Source organism: Artibeus jamaicensis, unplaced genomic scaffold, assembly GCF_021234435.1.
Source record: "Artibeus jamaicensis isolate MK-2021 breed Jamaican fruit bat unplaced genomic scaffold, CSHL_Jam_final contig_718, whole genome shotgun sequence".
NCBI classification, from domain to species: Eukaryota; Metazoa; Chordata; class Mammalia; order Chiroptera; family Phyllostomidae; genus Artibeus; species Artibeus jamaicensis.
This window is the reverse complement of record NW_026521936.1, coordinates 2,663,713-2,690,064: the sequence shown is the minus strand read 5'-3', so window position 1 is coordinate 2,690,064 and position 26,352 is coordinate 2,663,713. Positions and strand designations below refer to the sequence as shown.

The window sequence follows — 26,352 nt, the reverse complement described above, 5'->3', positions numbered from 1 at the left end:
GGCCAGATGGTCTCAGCAGACAGCGGGAGCCCTTACAACCTCACCCGTGAATCCAGCCAGCTGACACCCCCCCCCCAGAATTCCTGGAAGGTTGGGGAACAAGCAACACAGATGTCCAGAAAAGCCCTGTCAGAAGCCACAAGGATCCCCAAAGTTATTTTTTTACAGCAAAACGCCTACACTGGGAAGGCAAGGGAAGATCCAAGTAGCAAGTTACAGCCAGGAAGGACCCTGGGCCACACAAACCAACTGGGGGCAGCTTTGAGGGTCTGGATGGGCACACCGGGTGGTATGTGTGCTTGATGTCCCCAAGGGCAGGCTTCTGTTTCCCTGCTCGCTCCTGGGTCTGGCCCTGCAAGGTACTCAATAAATGTTAAGTGAATGGGCAAAAGATTCACAGGTAACAGTGCAGGGAGAGACACAGGTAGAGCCCCAGATCTCTGCTCCGTTGGGCTGCAGATGACCTTCTTCATTAAAGCTAATCCAAAAGCTTTAAAAGATATAATAAAAATGTATTTCATCATTTCCTCCAATAGTTCAGCTCAAATACTAGGTACAGCCCCAGGGACAGTACCGAGTCTTTTTACCAGTCTCAGGGTACCTGGATGATGACACTCGTCCCCGTCGGGGCTGCTGGGCCTTTGAAGGAGGGTCACTCAGGCCCCTGAGAAGGCATCCAGGGGCGGGTAGGCAGGCGGCGGAGCTGGACTGCAGGGAGATGGAGTCGCTGGCACGTCCCTGGCATCCAGGGCGCCCTCCCACCGGTGCTTGGCTGGCTGCAAGCTGTCACGTTGTGACTGGTCTGTTCGCACAGACCTTCTCTTGGTGTAAGTCGCCTTGCTCCGCCGAGCCTTCCTGCTCCTACCGCAGTGGCGCGCGTGCACCACAACTCTGGGGCGTCGGGACCCCCAGGAGGCGACCACCCGAGTCCCAGGCCCCCAGTCCTGGAGGTCCCCACGGAGACAGCCTTGTACTACCTCCTGGCTCCGTCTCTTCCTGCCCGAGACTCCATCTACCCCCTCGGGGTGGGGTCCGAGTGAGCACCTGTGAAATGGGGGCACACCGTGTCTGTCTCCCGGGGGCGCGGTGGGCGATGCTGCGGGACGACGGAGGCTGGGACTAATAAGCACTATAAAATTTTTAATTAAAATATGTCTGCAGATTTACATTTTAAAGAAGTGTGTATGTGTTTTCTAAATTTAATTTTTAACGACTTGAATTTTTTTAATTCCTCGATCCGAGATACCCCTCGCCATCCCGCGGACCGGAGGAGCGCGCTCCCGCCCCGCCTCTCGCTCCGGGCGCCCGCGCCACGTGGGGCCGCCGGGCAGTGCTGCCCCCTGCCGGCCGGAGCCGGGAGGCCCGGAGGCCGGCGCCGCACCTGGCCGCCCGCGGCCGCTCTAGGAACGCGGGCCTCTCGGTGGTGGCGCGGGGTCGCCGTCGCGCGCCCAGGAAGGGGCCGTCCCAGGAACGCCCGGGTGGGCTGCGCGGTGGCCCGGCCTCGGGCGCAGTACCGGAACCGTGCTGCTGCGCCCCAGGGACCAGCCCTTCCTCCCGCGCTTTCTTGTTTCCTCCCGCGCCTCGCCCGATGGGGCCCGCGCTTTGTGCAGATGCAGAGCTGGAACCAGGCGGTGTGGACACAAAGGCAGGGCCTTAGGGTTGTGCAGAGTGCGACGGAGCTGAGACGAGCCCCACCCGGAGAGCGCAAAGCAGTGCCGGAGTCGCGGGGACCAAGAAGGGAGGGCCCCTGGAATTTACCCGAGAGTCAGGCTTTATAAAAACCCTTTCCCGGCAGCGGTTCATTTTAACAACTGTCCTCAAGCTCCAGTCGCTTAAGCCAGGGGCAGATGCACTTACCCCACGTGCAGGTGGGTGGACTTTGAGAAATGCCCCGGACCTCTTCTGGTCCCTAAAATATTTTCAGGTATTTGTCTACTTATGTCCAAGAGGTGGACTTGCCCTGTCAAAGGACATGGACTTCTTTTTTTTTTTTTAAGGCTTTTGATGCGTGTTGCCCAACCCCTTCCTCCAGAAGGTCCCTCAGTTCATATTTGTTCTCCGGTGGGTACCTGCAGCCAGAGATGAGAATTGAGAAGGCAGTTCCAAATTCTTGAGGGGGGGGGTGCTGAGACTTGGGGGTAAAATCCAGAACATCCTGAGGGCGCCGCAGGCCCTGCCTGCCTCTCTAGCCCTATCTTGGGCTGGGTATTAGTTAGTTTCCCTAGGGCTGCCATCACGAAGTACCACCAACTGGAGGATGGTCTTACACAACAGAAATGCATCCGCAAGAAGTCCCGAATCCAGGTGCCCTCAGGGTTGGTTCTCAGTAGAGGCTCTGAAGGAGAGTTTGGTCTATCCCTCTCACCCAGCTTCTGGTGGGGGTCAGTACTCTTGGCGTCTCTTGGCTTGAAGACACATCACTGCCGTGCCTGCCTCCATTGTTAACTGGCTTTTTCCATGTGCGTTGCTATCTCTGTGTGTCATAAACAACAGTCACACTGCATTAAGGGCCCACCTACTCTGGTGTGACTTCATTGTCATTTAATTCGTTACATCTGCAATGACCCTGTTTCCAAGTACGGTCACCTTCTGTGGATCCTGGGAGGACTTAAGTGGGAAGACACTATGTAACCCACAGAAGGCGGTGTCCCTGACTCCAGCATCCTGGTCTCCCCAAGGTGGTGGCTCAGGCTCCACCCACACTGCCTGGACCTCCTGGGCTAACTAACTGCCTTTTATCCTGCAAGGTGTTGTGGAAATGTCACTTCCTCAGAGAAGCTCTCCCAACTCCACAGGCTAGGGTCCTGTGAAGTTGGTTTGTGTGTGTGTGTGTGTGTGTGTGTGTGTATACATACAGTATATACACAGGTAATACACAGTATATATATATATATATATATATATATATATAGTCTTTTTATTGTGTTTATTTTAAAATATATTTTATTGATTATGCTATTACAGTTGTCCATTTTCCCCCTTTATTCCCCTCTGCCCTGCACACCTCCTCCCACCTGCATTTCCTGGCTTTAGTTTATGTCCTTTGGCTTCTACATGTCCTATACTGTCCTTAATATCTCCCTGTCTATTTTCTACCTACCATTTATGCTACTTATTCTTTTGCCTTTCCCCCCTTTCTCCCCCTCCCCCTCCCCTACTGATAACCCTCCATGTGATCTCCATTTCTGTGATTCTGTTCCTGTCCTAGTTGTTTACTTAGTTTATTTTTGTTTTAGGTTTGGTTGTTAATAACTGTGAGTTTGTTGTCATTTCACTGTTCATATTTTTTATCTTCTTTTTCTTAGATAAGTGCCTTTAACATTTCATATAATAAGGGCTTGGTGATGATGAACTTTAACTTGACCTTATCTGGGAAGCACTTTATCTGCCCTTCCATTCTAAATGATAGCTTTGCTGGGTAAAGTAATGTAGGTTGTAGGTCCTTGCCTTTCATGACTTGGAATACCTCTTTCCAACCCCTTCTTGCCTGCAAGGTTTCTTTTGAGAAATCAGCTGACAGACTTATGGGAACTCCTTTGTAGGTAACTGTCTTCTTTTCTCTTGCTGCTTTTAAGATTCTTGCCTCCCTTTGCCACCCTTTCATCTTGGGTAATGTAGTTATGATGTGCCTTGGTGTGTTCCTCCTTGGGTCCACCTTCTTTGGGACTCTCTGAGCTTCCTGGATTTCCTGGAAGTCTATTTCTTTGCCAGATTAGGGAAGTTCTCCTTCATTATTTTTTAAAATAAGTTTTTAATTTCTTGGTCTTCCTCTTTTCCTTCTGGCACCCGTATGATTCGGATGTTGGAACATTTAAAGTTGTCCTGAAGATTCCTAAGCCTCTCCCCATTTTTGAATTCTTGTTTCTTCATTCTGTTCTGGTTGAATGTTTCTTTTTTCCTTCTGGTCCACACCCTTGATTTGAGTCCCAGTTTCCTCCCCATCACTGTTGCCTTCCTGTACATTTTCCTTTATTTCACTTTGCATAGTCTTCATTTTTTTCCTCTAATTTGCAACCATATTCAACCATTTCTGTGAGCATCCTGATCACCAGTGTTTTGAACTGTGCATCTGATAGGTTGGCTGTCTCTTCATTGCTTAGTTGTATTTTTTCTAGAACTTTGATTTGTTCTTTCATTTGGATCTTTTTTTTTTTGGTCTTGGCATGTCTGTTATGTAGTGAGGGGAGGAGCCTTAGGGGCTCACTCGAGTGAGGCAATGCTGTGTTGTGACGCTGTATGTTGGGGAGGTGTCCAAAAGGGAACAGGCTCTCCGCTGGCTTTTAGTCACTTCTCCCACTACCCACAAGCAAATTGGGCCCTTCTGGTGCTGATTCCCGGGTGGGTGGGTTTGTTTACCTTCTAGGACCCTGTGGGTCTCTCCAACGAACTCTCCTGTGATGCTGGGACTTTCTCCAGGTGCTGCAACCCCCACAGGTTTTTTCAGTCAGAGATTTGAAGCTTTATTTCCCGGCGCTGAAACTCTGGGTTGCGTAGTCTGCCTCACTCCCCAGTTATTCCTCGCGGTTTATTTGCACACGAATGTGGGACCTCCCAGTCCTCCACCCGCTGCTTTGCTTCGAGTCCTCTCCACCCAGCTTCTGGACTCCGCCCTTCCTACCCATCTGGATGGATGTTTCTTCTTTAACTCCTTGGTTGTTGGACTTCCATACAGTTCGATTTTCTGTCAGTTCTGATTGTTTTTTGTTTTTAAATTTGTTGTCCTCCTTTTGGTTGTCCGAGGAGGCACAAGGTGTCTACCTATGCCGCCATCTTGGCCAGAAGCCCTTCACTGGTTTTTCTAATTTTTGAAAGTAATACATTGTATGCAATAAAATTGGAGACTGTAGAGAAGCAAAAAGGAGAAAGTTTAAGGAGTCGCCCATCATCGCCCTATTTATGTTTAGCCCTGGTCTTTACACCATGGAGCAAACAAGGCAAGTGTGAGTGTCTCAGAGAGGAACTGCATGGCCGCCCGCAGGCCGGCATCAGGGCAGCGAAGCAGGTAGGTCGTGGCCGTCTTTCATTGAATCTGCACATTTACTATGGTGGACCTGCAGGTCTACCTTCCAGGGGCTCAGTCCTTGGGGCTGTTTTGGTCTGGTGTTAGTAAGTGGCCTAATATCTCCTAGGACAAGTCCTCCAAAGCTGCGTTGTTATCGTCACCGTTTTCTCGGCTTCTGACCTCGGTTTTGTTTGGGGGATCAATGCTCCACCTTTTGTGGACGAGGCCTGTCTTTCCTTCGTATCTCAGGTCAGCAGTTTTAAAAAGGCACAACTTGAACTGAATGAAGGACTAAGGAGGCCTGGGCGGTAGGCTGGGAGGGCGGGTGGGGAGGAGGGTGGAGAGTCAGGAAGAGGAAACACAGCATGAATAAGAGAAGGAGGACAGAAAGAAAGGATGGATGAACGAAAGACAAGTAGGTGAGATGCACCAGGCCCTCAGACCCAGAGCTTGGGTGGGGAAGGGGTCCAGACCACCTGGGTTTTCTCATCTAGGCAACAGGAGGGTCCCTGCTGTCTCCCGCTGTGAGCTAAAGATTGTGACCAAAGCATCAATTATGGGTTGGGGTTCCCATGAGAAAGGCCGGTTTGGAGTGACAGACATGAAGCAGAAGACTCAGAGGCTGTGATGGTTTATAGGGTCTGGGTGTGGCGTTATAAGTATGGAGGTGTGAGGAAGTATATATTGCTGGGGGTATAGCTCAGGGGTAGAGCATTTGACTGCAGATCAAGAGGTCCCTGGTTCAAATCCGGGTGCCCCCTGTGTGTCGCTTTTGCCCAGACTTCAGGCTCCCATCAGCCTTCCCTGGTGGGTGGCTCCAACATCCCCTCTAGAATAAAACTGGGACCCACCCTGTCCTGCTGCAGCACAGGGACTCCCTCCTGCCTCTGTGCCCTCTGTCGAGAGGTGTCTTCACATTCCTATTTCATCCTCACAGGAAGCCTGTGAGATAGGAGTTTTCATCAGGGGTCCCCACCTCACAAGAGAGGAAACCAAGGCAGTTCAGTTCTAAGATGAAGGACTGCTGGGGTGTGGTGTGCGGCGTGGTGACTCTGGTTAGCAGCACTGTGGTCTGTGTTGGAAAGTTGCTGAGAGAGCAGGTCGTCCCAGCTCTCATGGGCGTTAGCTAGACCGAAGGGATTGCTTTTCACTTCATAATTTTTTTCAGTTTTATGGAAATATAATTGACATGGAACATTGTAGAAATGTGGGTGTGAAACATACTGATTTCATATTTGTATATATTGCAAAATGATCGCCGCAGTAATAACCGTCTTAATTTCTCCCTGTGTGCTAGTTGGTACATTTTCAATTCTGTGCCATGCGAAGGCATTGTCATATAAAAGCCAATGAATTTGCAAATGTAGATCAGCTCAGTTCAAGGGCTCTGGCCCCCAGAAGCCTTTGTCGGATGCTTGCCAGGCACAGGCTTCAGTCCCCCGTCTGCTTTTCTGGGCAACTCCATTATGAAGGTGTGGAGAGAGACTGCTGGTTGTCACGGGGCGGGGAGAAGCACTGGTCCAGAGGCAGCAGAGCCCTGGCACCCATCCTCAAGGGCAGCTGAGTCGGAGCAGGATGAAGTGGAGGCTATTGACTTCTTGATTCCGTTGCTTCCTCTTTGTGATTGGGGGCAAGTTGCTTCAGTCCCCTGTGTCACCGTCATCTGTGATGAGGATGGTGACGGTGGTGCGCGTCCAAGTAGTTCTATCACAAATCATTTTTAAATGCATTTATATGAAGCTTTTAGAATAGTTTGCCTCACTTGTTATAAGCACTTAATGCATATTAGGTGTCATAGTTGTGACAGGTGTCTTGGGTGTGGCTCCCCCATAGAGAAGTCCTAAGGAGGCCCATTCATTCCAGCAGGGGGTATAGCTCAGGGGTAGAGCATTTGACTGCAGATCAAGAGGTCCCCAGTTCAAATCTGGGTGCCCCCTATTATTATCCCAAATTTACCTTTACTCTGCTGGGTTTCCTGGTGACGTGTGCTTTATGCTGCCGTTTATGTTTATATGTAAAGAGTCAGGGAGAGCCTATGCTTTAATGACTCACATATACAGATCATCTAGCTCAGTTGGTGGAAGACTCATCCCAGACACTGAAAGGTTGCAGGTTCGATTCCCAGTCAGTGCACATACCTAGGTTGCAAGTTCAATCGCTGGTCAGGGTACATACAGAGGCAACGAATCAATGCTTCTCTCCCCACCCCCCACCCCCGCCCCACCCACAATTCCTCTCTAAGAACAACAAAAACATATCCTTGGTGAAAATCTTTTACAAAAGAAAAACAAAAGAAAGCATGAACATGGGTTTCCTGCAGGAGAGGCTTGTAAGATGAGTGAGAGGGAGAATTTTTACTGTATATATTTAATTTATTTATTATGATGGGTTTTTTGGTTTTATATTCGCAGACAGTTGAGAGGAAGATGCAGAGATCCCATAGACCCCTGCCCCTCCCACATACACAGCCTCCTCACTGTCAGCGTCCCTCCCCAGAGTGGCACATGTCCCAGTGGGTCAGCCACTGGCGTGTCATTGTCACCCAAGGCCATAGTCGACGTTAGGGTTCGCCCTTGGAGGTGTGCGTTCTGTCGTCATGCGTATGACGGCATGTAGACGTCAGTATGGTGTCGCACTGAGCCCTGTTTCACAGCCCTGAAAATCCCCTGTGCTCTGCCCGGGCGTCTCCTCAAAACCCCACCCCCTGACGACCGCCGATCTGTTGACTGTCTTCGTAGCTTTGCCTTTTCCAGGATGTCATACAATATGTAACCTCTTCGGATTGGCGTTTCTCAGGGATAATGCACAGTGAGGGTCCCTCCACGTCTTTTCGTGGCTCGTCAGCCCGCTCCTTCGCAGCGCTCTGGAAGGCCCGCTGTCTGCATGTTCCCCGGCCTGTCTACTCGTTCCCCTGCTGAGGGGCCGTTTCTTCCCACTGCACGGCTTTTGTGCCTTTTGAGCGTTGTGCCATGTGAATTCTGAGATTCCAGTGTTTATTTTCACAAATGCAATGGAAAGCTTAAAAATAACCAAGTTACATGAGGCATCACCCACCGAAAGGGTGGGGAACCCAGCCTGGGTCTCTCTGGCCTGTCTTCCCCTTTCCTGCTGTGTTTTGCAGGGGTCTCGAGTCTGTGATGGGTGCTCAGGTTCACGCCTCACCCAGGTCTGCTCAGGCCACATGGAGGCGGACAGTTCCCCAGGCCTCCGTCCCCCTGGGGGCTGAGCCCAGGACCTGCAGCCAGGCCTTCCCAGTTCTGCCGGGGCCTCCCCAAAGACTCTGTGCTGTTGGGAGTCTGCCTTCTCCCCAGCCCAGACCTGCCTTCCTGTCTGGGGGGCTCCAGCCAGCACTTCTCCAGCGAGGTCCGCCTCCCTCCGCCTCGGAGACTGGGCACGACACCTACTTCCGCAGCCTACCCAGCCTGGAGATTTCATTTTACTTGTGCGAACACACACTCACAGCAGACAGAAAACAAGGAAACTCTCCAAGACCTGCTGGAGCCTCATTCAGTGGGCATAGGAGCCTATGAAACAGGCTCCCAGTAGCCAAAGATGAGACAGTTTGAGGATGAAAAAGACCAAGGGCAATTGATTGAAACTCATAAAACATGCATTTAAAAAAATCCATTGATTCACTATGGTATATATTTTTTAAAGCTCCGACTAGTCAGATTTGAAGGTTGTTGCTAAGGCAGCAATTTATCATTCTGAAAACTCACAAAGAAAAGGACAGAATCAAGCGTTTCTTCTGTACTTTCTGTACTAACTATATTCTCGCAGAACCAAATGCCTATTTAAAAAATTGAGTTAGTAGAGATCAGGAATTCGAATAAAACCCTGTGCAGCTCCTAATGAAATAGAGGGCGTAAGCAAGTTCCACCAATGCCTGGGAAAGCCGTGAGGTGCGTGTTTGACGGGGAAGCTTACAATGCAGTTAACACCTCGGCGCGCCATCCAATCATGAGGAGGGCACACAAGTATTTGGTTAAACATTATCTCGGGGTGTGTTTGTGAGGGCGTTTCTGGATGAGATTAGTTGGTGTCAGCCATTCAGCGAGGGCCTGAACCGAACAGAAAGGCAGGAGAAGGGCCCACTTGCTCTCTGCCCGTCTGCTTGAGCCAAGATAGCGGTCTTCTGCCTTGGACCGGGGTTCACAGCATCCACTCTGGTCCTTGGGCCTTCAGGCTCTGGCTGGAGCCTCGTGGGGCTGCGGAGGGCAGGCCACGGACCTCTCAGCCTCCGTAATCACATGAGCCAGTTCCTTATTCTCTCTCTCTATATATAAATAATATACAATGATATATAATTGGTTACATAAGTTCTATATGTATATAATCAGTTATATAAACTCATATATATAGTTATACCCATTTATATATAAATGGTCATATATTTTTATCTATATACAATCAGTTATATAAAATTATATATAGTTATACCAAATTTATATATGTAATTGGTTATATAAATTGTATCTATATATGATCAGTTATATAAAATTATGTATATATGTGTATATATAAAAAAATATATAACCTGGCTGGTGTAGCTCAGTGGATTGAGCGCGGGCCTGGGAACCGAGCGACCATGGTTCGATCCCCAGTCAGGGCAAATTCCTGGGTTGCAGGCCAGTTCCCAGCAGGGGACTCAGAAGAGGCAACCATACATTGATATTTCTCTCCCTCTCTCCTTCCCTTCCCCTCTAAAGATAAATAAATCAAGTTAAAAAAAATATATATATATATATAATTGGCTCTGTTTCTCCGGAGAACCCCAACACATATACATATAGACACCACCACTTTTTTCTGTATTTGAGATTTTCCGTAATAACAGGGAAAAAATTTTCTTTCTCGTAGATACATATGTTTATAGACAATGAAGGAAACTATGCTAATTAAAAAACACTGTTTTCATTTCTGGTTCTGGCTTGGTTTAGTTTTGCATTTTGCATTAAGAAACTGAACTGGTGTTTCAGGGGGAAAGTCCTGACCCGTCTGAGTGCCACGGAGATGGCCGACATTTCCAGAAGGGACTTCGTTGAGAAGGAAGAAGAAACACAGGCGCACACTCAGAACCGGCCCCTGTCGTTTCTGGCTCATCAGCAGCGTCACCAGCATCACAGGGCTCGCTGACAGACGAGGGCACCTTGGCGGGCACCAGCCGCTAGGCCAGGTGGGCTCCTGCCTTGCTCTTCGGGGGAAGGCACTTACCTCTGCTTCTCTGGGGGTCCTCACACTTTTATTTATATTTTGGGATGAAACTGGAGGCTTCTACCACCCTGTACAAGTGAAACTAGAATCAGCACCCAGGGGTAGCATTGGCCATCAGAAGTGACATGAATAGACATGTTTATGAGCAGAAACCCTCAAAGTGACTTCTCCGAAGGGACTGTCAGTAAGAGTGAGCTATGACCTAATTAATTGTATTGCAACCAGATAGCCTAACACCACGGAGGTGAACTGGTATCTCCCGAATGTATTAGAAGGGAAATCAGACAGGAAGGAACTGGCTGATGTTTCATCTGACGCTGCCTCGCAGACAGAGATCGGATTCGATCTGTGTTGTAGCGAGAGTTCTTGCAACGTGGTCGCAGATTTCAGTTCTGGAGTCGGACTGTCCTGGGCTTCAGAGAACCGAACTTCTCTGAGCTTCCCCACCTGTAAACCGGGGATAATGATCGCCCCTTTCCAGAGGGTTGATGTGCAGACAAAAGGAGACAGCTCGTGGGAAGTGTTCGGTTGTAGGGCGGCCCCGCCACGGCTGTCTTGGAAGGGTGAGGAGGAGTGGGGTCATGGAGGAGGGATGGGGGGGTCTTCCTACAGTGCAGGTGTAGTGGTCACCAAGCCTCCTAGGGCTTGCTATCCAGCCCCTCCCCCCATCTTCCCAGGTGAGTCTTTTGCCTGTAACTGCAGGGAAAGGACGACCCTGTAGAATGCACAGTGTCAGTGTCAGCTTTCAAATTCCAACAATCTGTGTGCTGGGCGACTCAGGGACTGAGACTGGCACCAGAGCAGAAAACATTGTGCCAGAACAGGACAGCCATAGGGGATGTGCCAATGCTGGCAGTGCCAGGGAACCGAGCAGGAGATGCTGGGGACCCCAGCGTGGTATCAGAAGGTCCTGCACTCACAATGTGACCGAGACAACATGGAGGACCAGTGCCCGCCCGCCCACGGCTGCAGTACCCTAAAAAGCCCCTTCAGAACTCAGCTGCAACACGGGGCAAATTGTGGGGTTTCACAGGGGTTGGGACATTAGATCTCTGCCACTTAGCATAATGGGACACGAATCAGAGGTCACACTGGTTTGTAGAAAAATTAAATTCTATACCTTCCACCCCTCCATTGGTGGATGAAGATTTGTACACACAGAGCAGGTCACCGAGCCGAGATACCGGGTGGAGGAGAAGGGATGTGCGTGTTCTGGACACAGAGTGAGAGCACTCAGTGACCTGCAGGGAGTGAGGACGCTGAGGTCCCCAGCTTGGTGCACGTAGATGTTCTGGGCTCTCGAGAACGGACAGTACTTTGGAACGGGAACAGCTCATACAAATTTTCTGGGCCTGAGAAAATACCCTCCAGAGGATTCAATTCCATTGCTCCAGCTGCAGCCTCGCCAAGCAGCCCTCTGATAGCTCATTTGGTTTCCCGGGTAACCTGGAGGGCATTCTGGCTTAAGCATTGCCTTGGAGAGTCTGGTGAGGGAGGTCTCGCGAGCCAGGTCAGACCGGGGTCAGGGTCTGGGGCTGTGAGTCCCGAAGTCACGCTCCGCACCTTGATGGTTGTGCCAGTTCCGAATTTTTGGACGCTTTTCTGAAGCTGATTGTTAACACTCCAGTGAGGGGCCGAGTGGAGGTTGTAACATTGCAGGACTGTGGAGGCGAGGAGGGGGGGTGTGAAACAGTGTAGGGGCCAGCACAGGAGACCCATCAGCACTGAGTTACCGCTGCGGACCGCTGCCCTGGACCACCGTTCCAGGGGTTGGTCTTGAGCCTGGTATGTTCACTTTAAGGAATTGCTCCTAGGGAAATAATGAGACTGGGCAACGACGTGTGATTGTGTTCATCAAGGTCTTTAGAAGCCTGGCGGTATTCTGCCTGCCAACACTCTAAACTCATTTTTTTTTTTAAAGAAAGGCCGACTGCCACATGCCAGGCCATGTGGCGTCTTAGAAGCTTGAGAAACCTACTTTCTCCTACAAGTGGCCTCGAGGGCGTGTATGCAGGTTCTAGCTCCTCAGATGCCCTTGGCCAAAGAACTGTCCTCCTTGGCCGGGGTAGGCCAATCGCACTTCAGAATAATCTAAACTGAAGAGCAGAAATCTTACCCAATACTACCACGTAACTGAGAGAGCCCCAAGCAGATGAAGACCTGGCTCAGGGTTGGAGAAGTGTAAGTGCAAAGAGTTGGGCTGCAGCTTTTTAGTCAGGTGCCTGCCCTGGGAGCTGCTGATTGGTCCCAGGCCTTGGTCCCTGGGAAGGGAAACTGAAACAGAGAGTGGGAGGTGGGGACAAAGGAAGGAAGGAAGGGAGGGAGGGAGGGAGGGAGGGAGGGAGGGAGGGAGGGAGGAAGCGAGGAAGGGAGGGAGAGAAAGGAGGAAGGAAACATCTTAGATATATTTTTTAAATATTTATTTATTTTTAGAGAGAAGATAAGGGAGGGAGAAAGAGAGAGAAACATCAATGTGTGGTTGCCTCTCACATGCCCCCTACTGGGGACCTGGCCTGCAACCCAGGCATGTGCCCAGACTGGGAATCGAACTGGCGATCTTTTGGTTTGCAGGCTGTCGGTCAAGCCACTGAGCCACACCAGCCAGTATCTAAGAAACATCTTAGATACTAAGAGAATGGGTAGAATTCCAGCTGGACCAGTCATAATCATCATAATAAGTCTAAACACTAAGTACACAGACCCTGATAAAAGGGAGCAGCTTCTGACAGGTGTGGAGGTGGGTGCCCAGAGCAGCGGCTCACGCAGCTCCCCAGGGAGACAGGTGATGGTAAGAGCAGAGCTTGGGAAAGACTGCGGTTATGAAGGTATCTTTACTAAGAAAGGATAATGCTGGGGGTGTAGCTCAGGGGTAGGGCATTTGACTATCGATCAAGAGGTCCCTAGTTCAAATCCAAGTGCCCCCTATGCCCTTTGACTTGTGCTCCGGTGGAAGTGTAGCTCCAGGCTATCCCACAGGCCCAGTCTGGTGGGATGTAAATTTTCAACATGTGTTAGAGACCTAAGTGTCTCTCCTGTGACCCTCCTTGTGCCTTTCATTTTTACCTCCTCAGCCATACTCCTTTGCTGGAGGGGCAGAGGAAGTCTGTCCTAGGCTTCCTCTGTGCTTCTCCGGTGTGTAATTACCACCATCCTGATTTTATTTGTGTATGCCAAGCTTCCTTCAAAGAAAAAATAGCATCTGAGGCAGCTCGCAATAAAAGACGCAGTAAAAGCCCAGCGGATAGAGCAGGTATAAAAAGGCAAGGGCTGCTGTGTATGAGCCGGTGCAAGTCATGGAGACGGAAGGAATCACGAGAGCCAGGGGCTGGGGGTGGGAGGAGGCGGAGTCGTTGGTCAGTCCAGATGGTTTCTGTTGGGAAAATGACACATTTCTGGAGATGGATGGTGGCCATGGTCGCACACCATGATGAATTAGTTGACACCACTGAACCGCATGCTGAAAAATAGTATGTGTGTCTTACCGCAGTTCTACACATTGAAGGAAAAAGGAAAAGCAAGGTCTGGTTGTTTAGGAGAGGAGGTAAGTAAATATTCCTGAGCCCAGGTTGGGAGAGGCTACCACTGCTGAATACAAAGCTTAGCGCTGAGCTTCCTGGCGTTCGAACAGAAGTGAGAACAGGGTAACTCGTCCACTTAGTAGAATGTTTTATTAGCTCTGAAAAAGAGCAGGGACTTACACCACAGGTGTTTGCAAGGCCCCACGGAGAGTCAGTGGTGACCGCCAGGGCAGCGGGCACAGTCCACCGGTTCCAATACATAGTCCCCTACAGTGGCACAACCTACTGACCTTAGTAATTGGCCACACTGGATCCCTTTTACAAAACAACAGGATAGAGCAGACAGGGTGGTTTTATAACAACAGAAAGTTATTTCTCACAGTCTGGAGTTTGGAAAGTGCACGATCAAGGTACCGGCACATCCTGTGTCCCGTGAGGACCTGTTTCCTGGTCACGGACATGCTGTCTTCCTGCTGTGTCCTCACGCGCCCAGAGAGACGAGAGAGCTCTTCTGGGGCCTGTCCCGCAAGGGCACCGATCCCATCCCGGAGAGTTCTACCCTAATCACCTCCCAAGTGACCCCCCTGGACGTGTTAATTTGGGGGTGCCACAAACACCCCATCTGTAATACATGTCTGTATGGCCCAGGAAAGGATTTTTTAACATGCCCCCAAATCACAAATCATAAAAGATAAATTCGATATCTAAATTTAAATTTTCATAAGACAAGAGAAATTCCTTAAACAAGAGACTTTGAATTTTGCAGCCATGTAAAATGGAGAATGGATTCGTACCGGAATATGAGCCAGATGAAAAGGTCATGGAGGTCTGTCACAAACAATGCGGACAAACTTCACACTCCTGAACTGTCCGCTTAAAAATGGCTTAGATGGTAAATTCTGCATGTTTTTTACTTCAATTAAAAAATTTGTTATTTTTATGTTTATTTTAATTGTTGTTCAAGGACAATTCTCTGTCTTTTACTCCCATCCCAGCCCACCCCTTAAAATTATTTAAAAAAAAATTTCTATATAGAAAAATATAGCCCAGGAAAAGAATAGAAAAAGACAGGTTCAATAATTCACAGAAGAGGTTTTCTATGCCAAATAAATCTATGAAAAGGTGCTCAATTTTGCTAGAAATGAAAATTAATTAAAACAATAGAGAGGCACCATTTTCACTCCCCTCCCAAAACTTAGGGTACATTCATGTTTTACTAGATCAAGAGTTGGTGGGGGAAATGGTGTTCTCATCTGCTCGCAATGGGAGTACAATCGGTACACTCACTCTGGAGGAAATTTGGGCAATAAAAATAGTAAAGTAAAATTACAACAATTACATAACACTGTGATAGTAACATTAAAAGTGTGCCTACAATCCAGGAATTTCATTTCAGGGGTGAAACTGCAGCAGAAGTGAATCAAGAGACGTGTCCAAATCTGTTCATTGCGGCATCATTTGCAAAGCAACAGGAAACATTCCTAGTACGTCCATTCATACTGCAACAGATAAATAAAACTTTTGCACTCCTATAATGTACCCAAATAAAGCAGTTAAAGGTAGTTTCAACTGAGAGCCCAGGATGAAACAGGTTCAGGCACCAAAGGCAGGAGTGGGGCAGAGTGCCCTGGGCACGTCCCAAAGTCCCTCTGGTCATCAGATTACTCACCCCTCCCCCAGGTGTAAGAGTGCCAGGTGGCTGGGGATCCGTGAGTATTGTGCGGACACCCTTTTCTGGCCAGACTGTGTTGTGAGGACCACTCCTCAGCAGAGGAAGAGTTGGGGCGTTCTCCTCCAATGTTGATCCCCGCCTGGGTCCCATGTCCTGGGGCTGGGATTTGCAGTGAGGTGTGCCCGACTCTGAGGATAGAGAGAGGCCAGGCCACTCTCTGGAATCAGCAGGTGTCACCCGAGTGGGTGGGAACAAAAGGCACACAAGGGTTTCCTGGGCCACACAGGAGAGAGGCATTCTGGAACGATTCAAACTTTCTGCAAGAGGACAGGGTCGTGGACCCTAACAGAGGGAGTTGGAACACAGATCCCGGAAATCCAGGAGAAGAATGCACGGCCAGGCTGTGGAGCTGGTCGGGTGTCCCAGCAGAGGCCTCAGATGCCCCCGAGGAGATGCCCCCAGGAAATGCCCCAGGAGTAACTTCAGACATTCTCCAGCCCGGAGAAAACGAGTCTGTTTCACCTAGAACTCACCCAGTGAGAGCTCTCCTTTCCTCTCCTCCTTCCCATCCTTCTCCCCGCCTAAACGCTAGCAATGGATGCCAGGTGGGGACAGGGAGACCAAGGAGCACGTGCCGACTCTCCCACTTCTCAGGGAGGACAGAAGTTGAAGTCAGTTTCAGAGCACTGGTTATGGCCTGGGACCAGACACCCTGGTGACAGAATTCAGACTGCCACCCCGGGGCTTTCTGTTACCTAAGAATGGTCATTAAAGTCACCTGGAGAAGAAAAGTTTCACTGAGAAAAGTTTAAAGGGACAGCGTGAGACGCAAAGATGAGGTTGCTCTTCTTAGGACTTTGTGAAGACTTGGAAAAAACGGATCCCTCACATTTAGCAGTCAGAAGGTGACATGGTGCAGCCACTCCAGAAAACAGGGTGACAAATTCTTACCAAGCCGAATGTACTCTTACCACACGTGATGGTTGGTTTCATGTGTTGCCTTGCCTGGGCCACGTGGTACTCAGATTTTTGGTCCCACACTGCTCTGGGTGTGTGGGTGAGGGTGTTTGTAAATGAGATTAAGTGTCAGGAGGCCCTTGTGCCAAGGACGCAAGCCTCCTGCCTGCAGCCAGTGAGGAGCGGAGCCCTCCCTCCAGCAGCACGTGGGTGCGTGTTCAGAACCGAGACTGGTCCCCCAGCCCCAGGCCAACCCTCAGGTGAGCAGCCCCACTGACAGCGCACCTGCAAGCCCCTGAGAGACCCTGAGCCAGAGCCACCCAGCAAAGCCACCCCCAGATTCCGAACCTCTGAACCTGCAAGATAGAATGAAGATTTGTCATCCGAGGTTGCTAGGTTTTCCTTTAGTTTGTATCTAAGACGGAGTCCTTCTGCCATCAATCCTGACGCACCTGCCCTAGAAGCTCCCAAGCCTCTGAACCATGTGGAGGAAGCACAAGGGAGACAGGGACTTGGTGATGACAGAGAAATCCTGAGAAACAGTCTAGAAAGTGTATGTCATCATGGATTGGAGGGGATGGCTAAAGAACAAACAGGAAGCAGCCGTGAGCAGTGAGGGCAGGACACACAGGACAGAAAGCTGAAGTCAGAGCTGAAGTTCAAGGGCCTTAGAGATCTGAGTCCGTGCTGCCCAGAGAAACTCCCCTGGGCTTCATCTTCCGCCTGATACACCAAGCAAGGTACAGACTTTGCTGCCCCAGATGGAACCCTCGGTGACCTTTCAAGCTGGCGCTCAGAAGAGAGGGTGCCTTTCTGGAAAAAGAATAATTATGGCCTAAGAGTTACAAGTAGAGTTGAGCAGGACTAGCAACTCTGCTGAGTCAGAATCAACAGCCTGTGTGTGAGTGGAGGTGTAAAGTGTATTAATTATACACCACTGTTAATAAGAGGGGGTATAGCTCAGGGGTAGAGCATTTGACTGCAGATCAAGAGGTCCCCGGTTCAAATCCGGGTGCCCCCTCGGAGAGTCTCTTTTTCCTCCTGGAGCTGAACTGACAAAGTCACTTCAATGGAGAAGGCACTCTAGTCCCCCCTTTATGGCATCTCTTCTGATTCAGGACCCAGTCAGGCACTGGGCACAGCCGAGAAGGCCAAGGACAAGCCCAAATCCATCCCCAAAGCCTCCTTCCAGGGTCTGTTTCCTGGCACCCCAATGGGACCAACTTTAGTATCACCCATGGTCCAGTCCAGACACAAAACCTGAGCCAGTTCTTCTAACAGGAGGTGATGTAGATTATCACTAATGAGCATGTCCTGTAGCTTCTGCAACAAAGTACCGCAGGTGACATAAACAACAGGAATGTAGTGTCTCACAGCCCTGGATGCCAGCGTCTGAAATGGAGGTGTCAGGGGGGCCGGGCTCTCTCCGAAGGCGCTAGAGGAGGCCCCTTCCTGGCCTCCCTCCAGCTTCTGGTGTTTGTTGGTGACCCTGGGCCTTTCTCAGCTTGTAGATGCATCACCCAGGCTCTGCCTCTGTCTTCAGCCTGAGTCTCTTCTCTTCCTAGGACACCCATCACGTTGGAGTAAAGACCCATAATATTTCATGTTAACCAATCCCACTACTTCAGATAGAGACAGGAAGAGAGAGAGAGATCAATTTGTTCTTGAACTAGCAATGCATTCATTGGTTGATTCTTGCATATGACCTTGGGGACTGAACGTACAACCTTGGTACAACCTTGGCATATTGGGAGCCCCGTCTTTGAGGGGCTCCAGGCTGGATCTGGCCACAGGGACTTGGAGTCTGTTCTCAGGTGCTCAGCACGAACCCACTACACAGACGTGACTGTCAGTTCTTCCAGCTGTCGCGGCTGCTCCCCAGGTTACTGCCCCCTCCAGGGCCTGACAGTGAAGAGGCTGTGGGAGGAGGGAACCTGTGGCATCTTCAAAGTGGGGGGATAAGTTAGCAGTAAAGCAGGTCTGGTGACTCAGCCAAGCCACGCGGAAGGGGCATCTGGGGCAGGAGCTCTGGGTGTGGCTGTACAAGCAAAAGGTGCTCATCGGGCCCCACTGGTATGGCAGGGGGTATAGCTCAGGGGTAGAGCATTTGACTGCAGATCAAGAGGTCCCCAGTTCAAATCTGGGTGCCCCCTAGCATTTTAGTCTCTAAAGGTCTCAAAGGAGTTTCAGTTTTCTCTCCTCTTGCTGAATGTGGTCTCTGAGTCCTCCTGCAAATGGTGAAGAAGCAGGGGGACCCATCCCACCCAGAAGCAGGGCTTCTCTGCTCAGGTGATGTGTTTTTCCAAGTCCTCTGATCTTCCCACTGTCCCCTGGCCTGGTCCCCTGCTCTCCAGTGTGAATGTGATCTCCTGGCTGAGGCTGCGGACCTGGCCTTCACTGTAGCCAGAGAGAAATCTGAGATCCCCTGTAGAGGAACAAGAGCTGGACTGCTGGTCGGCTTGTCAGCAGTTGCCCAGGAAGCCAGAGGTGGCGCAATGCTGCACCGGGTGTGTTGAGAAGAAACAAGAGTCAGCTCTGAATTCTATTCCCAGCTAAACTGTTCTTCAGGGACAGACAAAGCTGAGCGCTCACCACCAACAGACTCTCACTAAAGAGAATTTTAAATATATACTTTTGAAAAACGAAAAATGATCCCAGATGGGAGGGCTGAGTTACAAGAAAGAAAGTGGAACAAGGAAATTGTAAGATACGTAAGTAAATCTAAAATCCCTGATCATACAACACAATATCAATGTCTCATTTACAAGGGTTTTTAAAAGGAAGGACTGGCCGCAGGCTCCCCTAAGTGTTCAGCCGGCACCGCTGGCCTGCCGGCATGAGCAGCCTCTCAGGGCCTGCACCCTGCTGCGGAGGCTGTGATGGAGCCCCCCTGGGCCCCTGCCTGCCCGTGCACCCCAGCTTGGGTGCCAGAGAGTGTCCTTGCTGAGCATCACAGAGATCCGCAGAGGAAGCCCTTCTGCCCAGCCTGCGTCAGCTCCTTGAGCACCAGACATGGTGGCCATGGTCTGGGAAGGCCCCACTGTGGTCTGTACATCGAGCGAGATGGTAGGACACACTGACTCAGCCGAGGCTGGCCCGCTACCATTTCTACACCCTCAAGGACACTTCAGCTTCCACATCAGCAGGAGCAGTGTCCGTGCCGGTGACTCAGAGGAGGAGACCCAGAGGCAGATCCAGCCAGGGTTCCAGAGCAATGAGCCAGTGGACCCAGCAGAGAAGGCCACCGCAGCGGCCTGAACCCAGACTGAGCTTAGGCTGCCTGGGGCTGCCCCCCTCATCCACCTGGACCAGCTGCCTCCATCTGCAGGAACCGGGGCCACCCCTCTGCCCTGCTCATCTGGCCCAGATCACCTCGCGGCTGTCTCCAAAAACACATAGCTTGACCTCCTCTCCTCCAGAGGGGAGACATTGAAATTCATCATGCTGTGAAAAAAAAAAAGGTAGAACTAAAATGCTGGTTAATAAGAACATAAGGAACGGGATCATACGAGTTCAGTGTAATTTGAGAGGACAGTAAAGAGATTTATTAACTTAGACTTCAAAATTTTACATGCAGAAATATCTAGGATACCATTTATTTTATTTTTATCTATCCATATATCTCTATCTCTCTCTATATATTTTAGAGGGGGGACAGTGGGGGAGGAAGAGAGGGAGAGAAATACCAATGTGAGAAAGAAACATTGGTCTGGTGCCCTGATCAGGAATGGAACCGGCGACCTTTCGCTTTGCGGGATGACACCCAACCCACCGAACCAGACCACTGAGGGCCAGGGTATCATTTTGGAGGTTGAGGTTTTGCCAAGTTAAAGGCCATAAGAGGATGCATGGCTTATGGTAGTCGTCTTGCCAAACACTCATTAATTGTAGTGATTTGTTGCTTCTTTTAGATTTCTCATGTATGTGATCATATCTTCTAAAAATTCAAACGTCTTGCATTTCTATCCGTTCTTTATACATTTAATTTCCTTTTCTCACTTTATGACACCGACCGGGACTCTAGTCTAATGCTGAATAAAGGCATTGACCATAGGATTTCACAAGAAAAGCTTTTTGATTTCACCATTAAGTCCATGTGGTAGACTTCGCTTTTGTAAACGGTCTCTACCAAATGAAGGAATTTTCCTTTTGGTTTTCTAAAATAACATTATCGTTAAAAAAATAAATAAATAAATAAAAATAAAATAACATTATTGTGAATGAATGCAGAATTTTATCAAGCCCCTCCCTTTTTGAAGCTGTTGAGATAATCATATACTCTTTCTCCTTCAGTCCAGTATTAAATGGTGAATTACATATGTTGCTTTTTATAAAACTAAACACACTTTGCACATTCTAGACGTCAATCCTACTCGGTCTTGGAGTCCTATCATTTTTATTCAGGGAGGGGCTAAAGTAGGTTTTCGGTTATGCATACGCAAAACAGAGTTTATTCTTTCTTTAAATTTCTTTATGTATTGATTTTAGAGAGAAGAAGGGAGACAGAAAGAGACAGAGAAACAGGGATTTGTTGTTTCTTCACTGGGTTATGCGTTTACTGGTTGATTCTTGTACATGCCCTGAACTGAGGATCGAACCCGCAACCTTCATGTATCAGGATGGTGCTCTGACCAACCGGGATAACTGACCAGGGCTCAGCGTATTCTTGCATTACTATTTATTAATAGACGTATCACTTGCCATATGAACAACTCTAAATCTGCTTTTGCCCATCCCCGTGTATTTAGTTAGATTATAATTTATCTCTTTTGCACCTGTGTTATAAGTCAGATCAGCCTATACATTTTTTTGTAGTGCCCCTGTTGGGTCTGGTATGAAGATGGTGTGTTAGATGTCTTCTGTAAAGAGAATAGAGTTAGTGATGTTTTAACCCAATTTGACAATCTTTGTCTTTTAATCTGGGGCATTCAATTCACTTACTTTCAGTGTAATTGCTGCTGTATTTGTATTCACATCTACCACCTTATTTTGTGCTTTCAGTTTTTAGCCCTTCTGTGTTTTTCTCTCTATTTTTATTTGATTGCGATTTCTTTATAATGTCATTATGCTCCATTGCTAGTTTGAAAATATAAATGCTATGCCTTCTATTTTTCTGGTTATACTAGAAACTCCAGAAGCCTGTGGTTAACCAAAAACTGTACCCTCCTCTTAGATAACATAGGCTTCTTCCAACATTTTAACTTTTTTTTTACTTCCCTCCGGCTCACAGGCGGTCTTCTGATTCCAGCGTCCTGTCCTACGTGCTACTTTGGCATCCTTTGTTCCATCACAATGGAATTCGCTCTAGGCCCTTAACTGGTGCTGTTGTGAACCTTCAAAGTTGCTGCAGCCCCTTCCTCGTTATCAGTATCCGCAGGGCTCAGGATTCCCCAGTGTGGCTGCAGTTCCTCCCCCTCACTTCCTGCCCAGGAGGAGCATGTGGGTAAATCTCCAGGTGTCCACCACGGCTGTGGCCAGTGGCTGTTCCTCCCAAAGCTGCCTCCGCATCTTCAAAACTGGGGGCCATGTTTTTTTAGAGGTATATTTTTCAGTTATAGTGTGCACTCATTCTTGTTCCGTATCAGTTTCAGGTGCATAGCACAGCGGTTAGAAAACCATGGGCTGTGCTGAGTGGTCCCCCTGCGGCTTCAAGCACCCAGCGGGCCCATCCACAGTTATTATGGTGTTACTGACTCTGTTCCCCGGGCCGCACTTCACAGCCCCGTGACTGTTCTGTGACCACCAACCTGGGCTTCTCCATCTCTCCCTCCCCCTTCCTCAACCAGCCAAGACTCCCCTCCCCTGTCCTACCCCCATCAATTGTCGGTCTGCACTCTGTGAGTCTGTTCCTATTTCATCTTGTTCTTTAGATTTGTCTTTCTCTGTCTGACTTATTTTACTCAGCATAATACCTTCTATTTCCATCCATGCTGTTGCAAAAGATAAGATTTCTTTTCTTTTCTTTTCTTTGTGGCCGAGTAGTATTCTGTTGTGTAAATGTACCACAGCTTTTTTACCCACTCATCTTTTGATGGATGTTTGGGCTGCTCCCATATCTTGGCGATTGTAAATAATGCTGCAATGAACATGGGGATGCATATATGTGCCTATATTCTTTAGAATTGGTGTTTTGTCTTTCTTTGGATGTATTCCCAGAAGAGAAACCGTTGTTTGTTGTTGTTGAGCAATTACAGTTTCTATCATAATTAAGTTTCTGGGTTTATAATTCCTTTTCCTGGAAACTCACATGACATTCCCAAAGGACCAGAAAGGTGAGCACCTCAAAAACCCCACTGCGGGGTACACATCTGGTGTGTAAATGGCAGCCGGTCTCTGCCGTTTGCCTGCCCTGCTTTCAGAGAAGAAACCCTGAACTGGGAGGAGGCAGCTGTTTTTGTTAAGATTCTGCTTAGCTCCCTAAACCATCCCCACCAGGGCAGCGCCCCCTACCACCACCACGTTCTCCACAGGTAAGGAAGGTGTTTCCCTAGTGGTGGTGCAAGAATCTTGCCCTAAGCTTTAGGTCTTCCTGAACCAGCTTTCAATGCCGCCAATATCCCCAGAGTTTTTTTTCTAGCTGATGTCAGCAAGTCCTAACCCACGAGGAAGTGCACTTGAGCCTGACTTTTACAGCGGGAGAGACGTGCATTTGGATACTGTCTCTAACATCTGCCATCTTTGTGACGGCAGGCAGGTCATTTGGGCCCTTGGCACTTCATTTTCCATATCCCAAACATGGGTGTGTCTAAGAATTGCTCTACAGAGTCGTATAAAACCTTGTGCATTGAACTTGAGGAGCAAGTTGAAGGATGTGCAAGATCATTTTGACACCACATAATTTTTGCCTAATATGCTGGTGTTATGCTGAATCATTTGCAGGGAAATAAAACAGGACCAAGATCAGGCCAAGAGAGTAAATAATACTTGAGAGCCCTGGCTGAATGGCTCAGTGTATTGAGTGCTGGCCTGTGAACCAAAGGATTGCTGGTTCTATTCCCAGTCAGGGCACATGCCTGGGTTGTGGGCCAGGTCCCCAGTGAGGGATGCACAAGAGGCAACCACACATTGATATTTCTCTCCCTCTCTTTCCCTCTCTCTAAAGATAAATAAATAAAATCTTAATAAGAAAAGGGAGCCAAGGAGACTTCGAGGTGGATGGAAAAGGTGCCTGTCAGCACAGTGGAAAATCTGAGGCCAAGGGATGAGGGAAGCAAAGCACAGGAAAAGAATAATAAATGTCAATGGAGACAGACGAAAAGAAAAAGTAAACGCATCCTTCTCAGAATGTTGGTGGCCATTGCCAGTAAAATACAGAATATTTTCAACCTATTTTCATTACGTAAATATAAAACGATTTTTAAAATTTACAAATGACACCCATAATTTCAGCCTAGGTGGACCACGACCACTTGGAAATCTTAAATCTGCCGTCACAGTAACATGATCGGGGCCCAGTGGCTGGTTCTGCACGTTTGCCGAGATGAGAGCTGCAAGCTCGCGTGGTGACCTTCGCTTGTGTGGTGACCTTCGGCTTCCAGCCGGCGTTTGGCCAGATTCTCCTGTGTCTCTGTGGCTTCAGCCTTGGCCTTTGCCAAGTGGAATAGCTGAGCACTCAGTGTCCTTTCCAGCACCTCAGACTGAACGTGAGTGATGACGGCAACTGGATAGATTTCCACCCTGTCCCACCAGTGAACCGGTCTGCAGTAACAGAGTCACGGCAAGGCATCCGCAGTGGTTGGTACTCCGAACACCTGCTTTCCAGGTGAGGGGTGCCAAATTCTAGCAGTAACTGGAAGCTCAAGATCCGATGATGGACTTTTTAATGTTGCAATGCTAACAATCTGTTGAAGTGTATAGGATTATATTTTTTAACATTGCAAAAGTGAAATGCTATAATAATTATTGAAGGTTATGAAGGTTAGTAATTATTGAAGGCTGATTCTGTGGAATAAATGAGAACTTTCAAATAGTTAAATAAATATATGAACAGTTAATGTCAATATTGAGAAAATATTACCCAGATATTTTTAGAAATAACATTATATCTTTTTTGAGCCTACATATAGCTACAAAAATGTGACTACAGGGGAAGATAATAAAAGTTATATTACATCATAATTCTAATTACTGTAGAATAATTTGTTGCAATTGCATACATAACACTAAATAAAATAGTTGGTAGAAGCTGATGTTTAATTATTTAATTCTGTAGTTGTTAATTAAATACTTAATCATTTAATTATTTAGTCTGTAAATCTTAAAAAAGAAAAGTCCTACTTTGTGATTTTTTTACATATCAGAAGGATATATTAAAAGCAGAATATTAGCCATTAATATTAATGGTTTGGAATGAGAATGTTAAAATGGCTACTTCAAAATTTCACAAGGAAAAAATACTCATGTACTCTATAACACATGTATGATAAATAATCTTTGATTGAAACATAATTGAAAATATAGAGAGAAAATGAAAAAAGTTGAGAGTTTAGATAAAATGAGACACCCCAAATACATTTGTTCTCTCTAAACAATTAACTTTACAAGAATGTTTTTAATAAGACAATGCCTCATGGTTTGGTATCTGCGAAGGCTAATTTTTTTAAGCTTGTAGAAATAATTGCTATAGACTGATAATCATTTTCAGCAGTTTAAAAAAAGGATTTTTTTTTAGATTTACTCAGGCCATGAATTCTGAATACTAATTTCTTTTAGAAAAATCTATAAACACTTTCTCCTGATTCATATTTGCCATGTACAAAAATATTAATGAAATTATTAACTATGCTCTCACTGTGTCTGGTATCTGTGACATTTGGACATGAAGGATCAACCTTAATTTCTTAGGTTTGACATCATAGAGGAGTAATGATTCATTCAACCATATTTCCACTTTCCTTACTTGACGAAAGATTCCTGGGTCCCACACACAGAGTGAAGCTGACTGCAAGTGATATTTATGGGATGCAAAATCAGTGAAGAGAAATGCATGAAATTATCACTGACTGTGGACAAGATGTGGTGATGGCTATGAGCACCGTATACTATAATTCATTTATGCCCTTTTGTTTTATATTCAGGAATGGATGCAGCTTTTAAAGATGTAATTCAAAATAATTGGTTGTAAGTAGAAGAGTTGTCCACCACTCTCACCAATAACAAATTATATGATAGGCAATGGATTTTGAAATTATCGTGTACATATACAAAATATTTAAACGAGATGAAACAGCAGTTCTTAGGCCCTTCAAAGGCTTATAGAACAAAGAAAACCTTAATTTTGTGTTTTCCAGAGAACACTGCATAGTAAGATTTACTAATGACCCGTAGTTGCTTACATAGAGAGCAGTTAGTTGGTAGGAACTTGCTCAACAAACTGATGTGCTTACATGATTCCTGCTGAAACAATTTCCCTTTGATTCTGTCTCAGTGAAGATGCTATAGTTCGTGTGCCTACAAGGGAAAGCTAAGATGCAGGTGAAAATATTGATACTTTCTTAACTTGAAAACCAATTAAATTGCTTCATTTTCATATTTCTAGGTCCCAGCTTGAAGGACAAATTTTCTCCCTAGTGATTGTGTATAGCGGCAAGAACAGACAAAAATGTTAGAAGTTGGAAATAAAAAATATGAGTGCAACAACCCTAAATTTACTTCTGAAAATGGGTATCTTCTTGAAACAGTTCACAGAACTTCAGTCTGTGAAATTGCTTCAATGAAATGCCATCACCATCCAAAATTTTTCAAGACCAAGAATTAAAAGGAAGTGAAGTCTTGATCTTAATAAGTTCCTACTAGAGGAAGGAGCATTTAATTAACTGGTAGCAATGTTACCATATTCTACTGGCAGAACTAGCCTTGCTGGTCCATGAGACTAGTTGAAAGTATCTTATTTAGTGACGTCCCTGTTTAATGGCCTTAGAGGTATCCAGCAGTTGACCATCTACATTTTTTAATAATAAAATGATAAAAATTAACATTCTTTCCGAGAA

General features: G+C 47.6%; 1 long non-coding RNA gene and 4 other non-coding genes across 5 annotated transcripts; all 5 read left to right on the top strand.

The window, feature by feature from the left end:
* The first annotated feature begins 1,501 nt into the window (after positions 1-1,501).
* LOC128628367 (uncharacterized) lies at positions 1,502-24,386 on the top strand. The gene is made up of 3 exons (XR_008392748.1): positions 1,502-1,868; positions 9,982-10,178; positions 23,753-24,386. It is a non-coding gene; the product is annotated as an uncharacterized LOC128628367 (long non-coding RNA).
* On the top strand, positions 5,692-5,763 carry TRNAC-GCA (transfer RNA cysteine (anticodon GCA)). The gene has a single exon. It is a non-coding gene; the product is annotated as a tRNA-Cys (tRNA).
* On the top strand, positions 6,868-6,939 carry TRNAC-GCA (transfer RNA cysteine (anticodon GCA)). The gene has a single exon. It is a non-coding gene; the product is annotated as a tRNA-Cys (tRNA).
* Positions 17,313-17,384, top strand: TRNAC-GCA (transfer RNA cysteine (anticodon GCA)). Its single transcript has one exon. It is a non-coding gene; the product is annotated as a tRNA-Cys (tRNA).
* On the top strand, positions 18,445-18,516 carry TRNAC-GCA (transfer RNA cysteine (anticodon GCA)). The gene has a single exon. It is a non-coding gene; the product is annotated as a tRNA-Cys (tRNA).
* Positions 24,387-26,352: the final 1,966 nt, after the last annotated feature.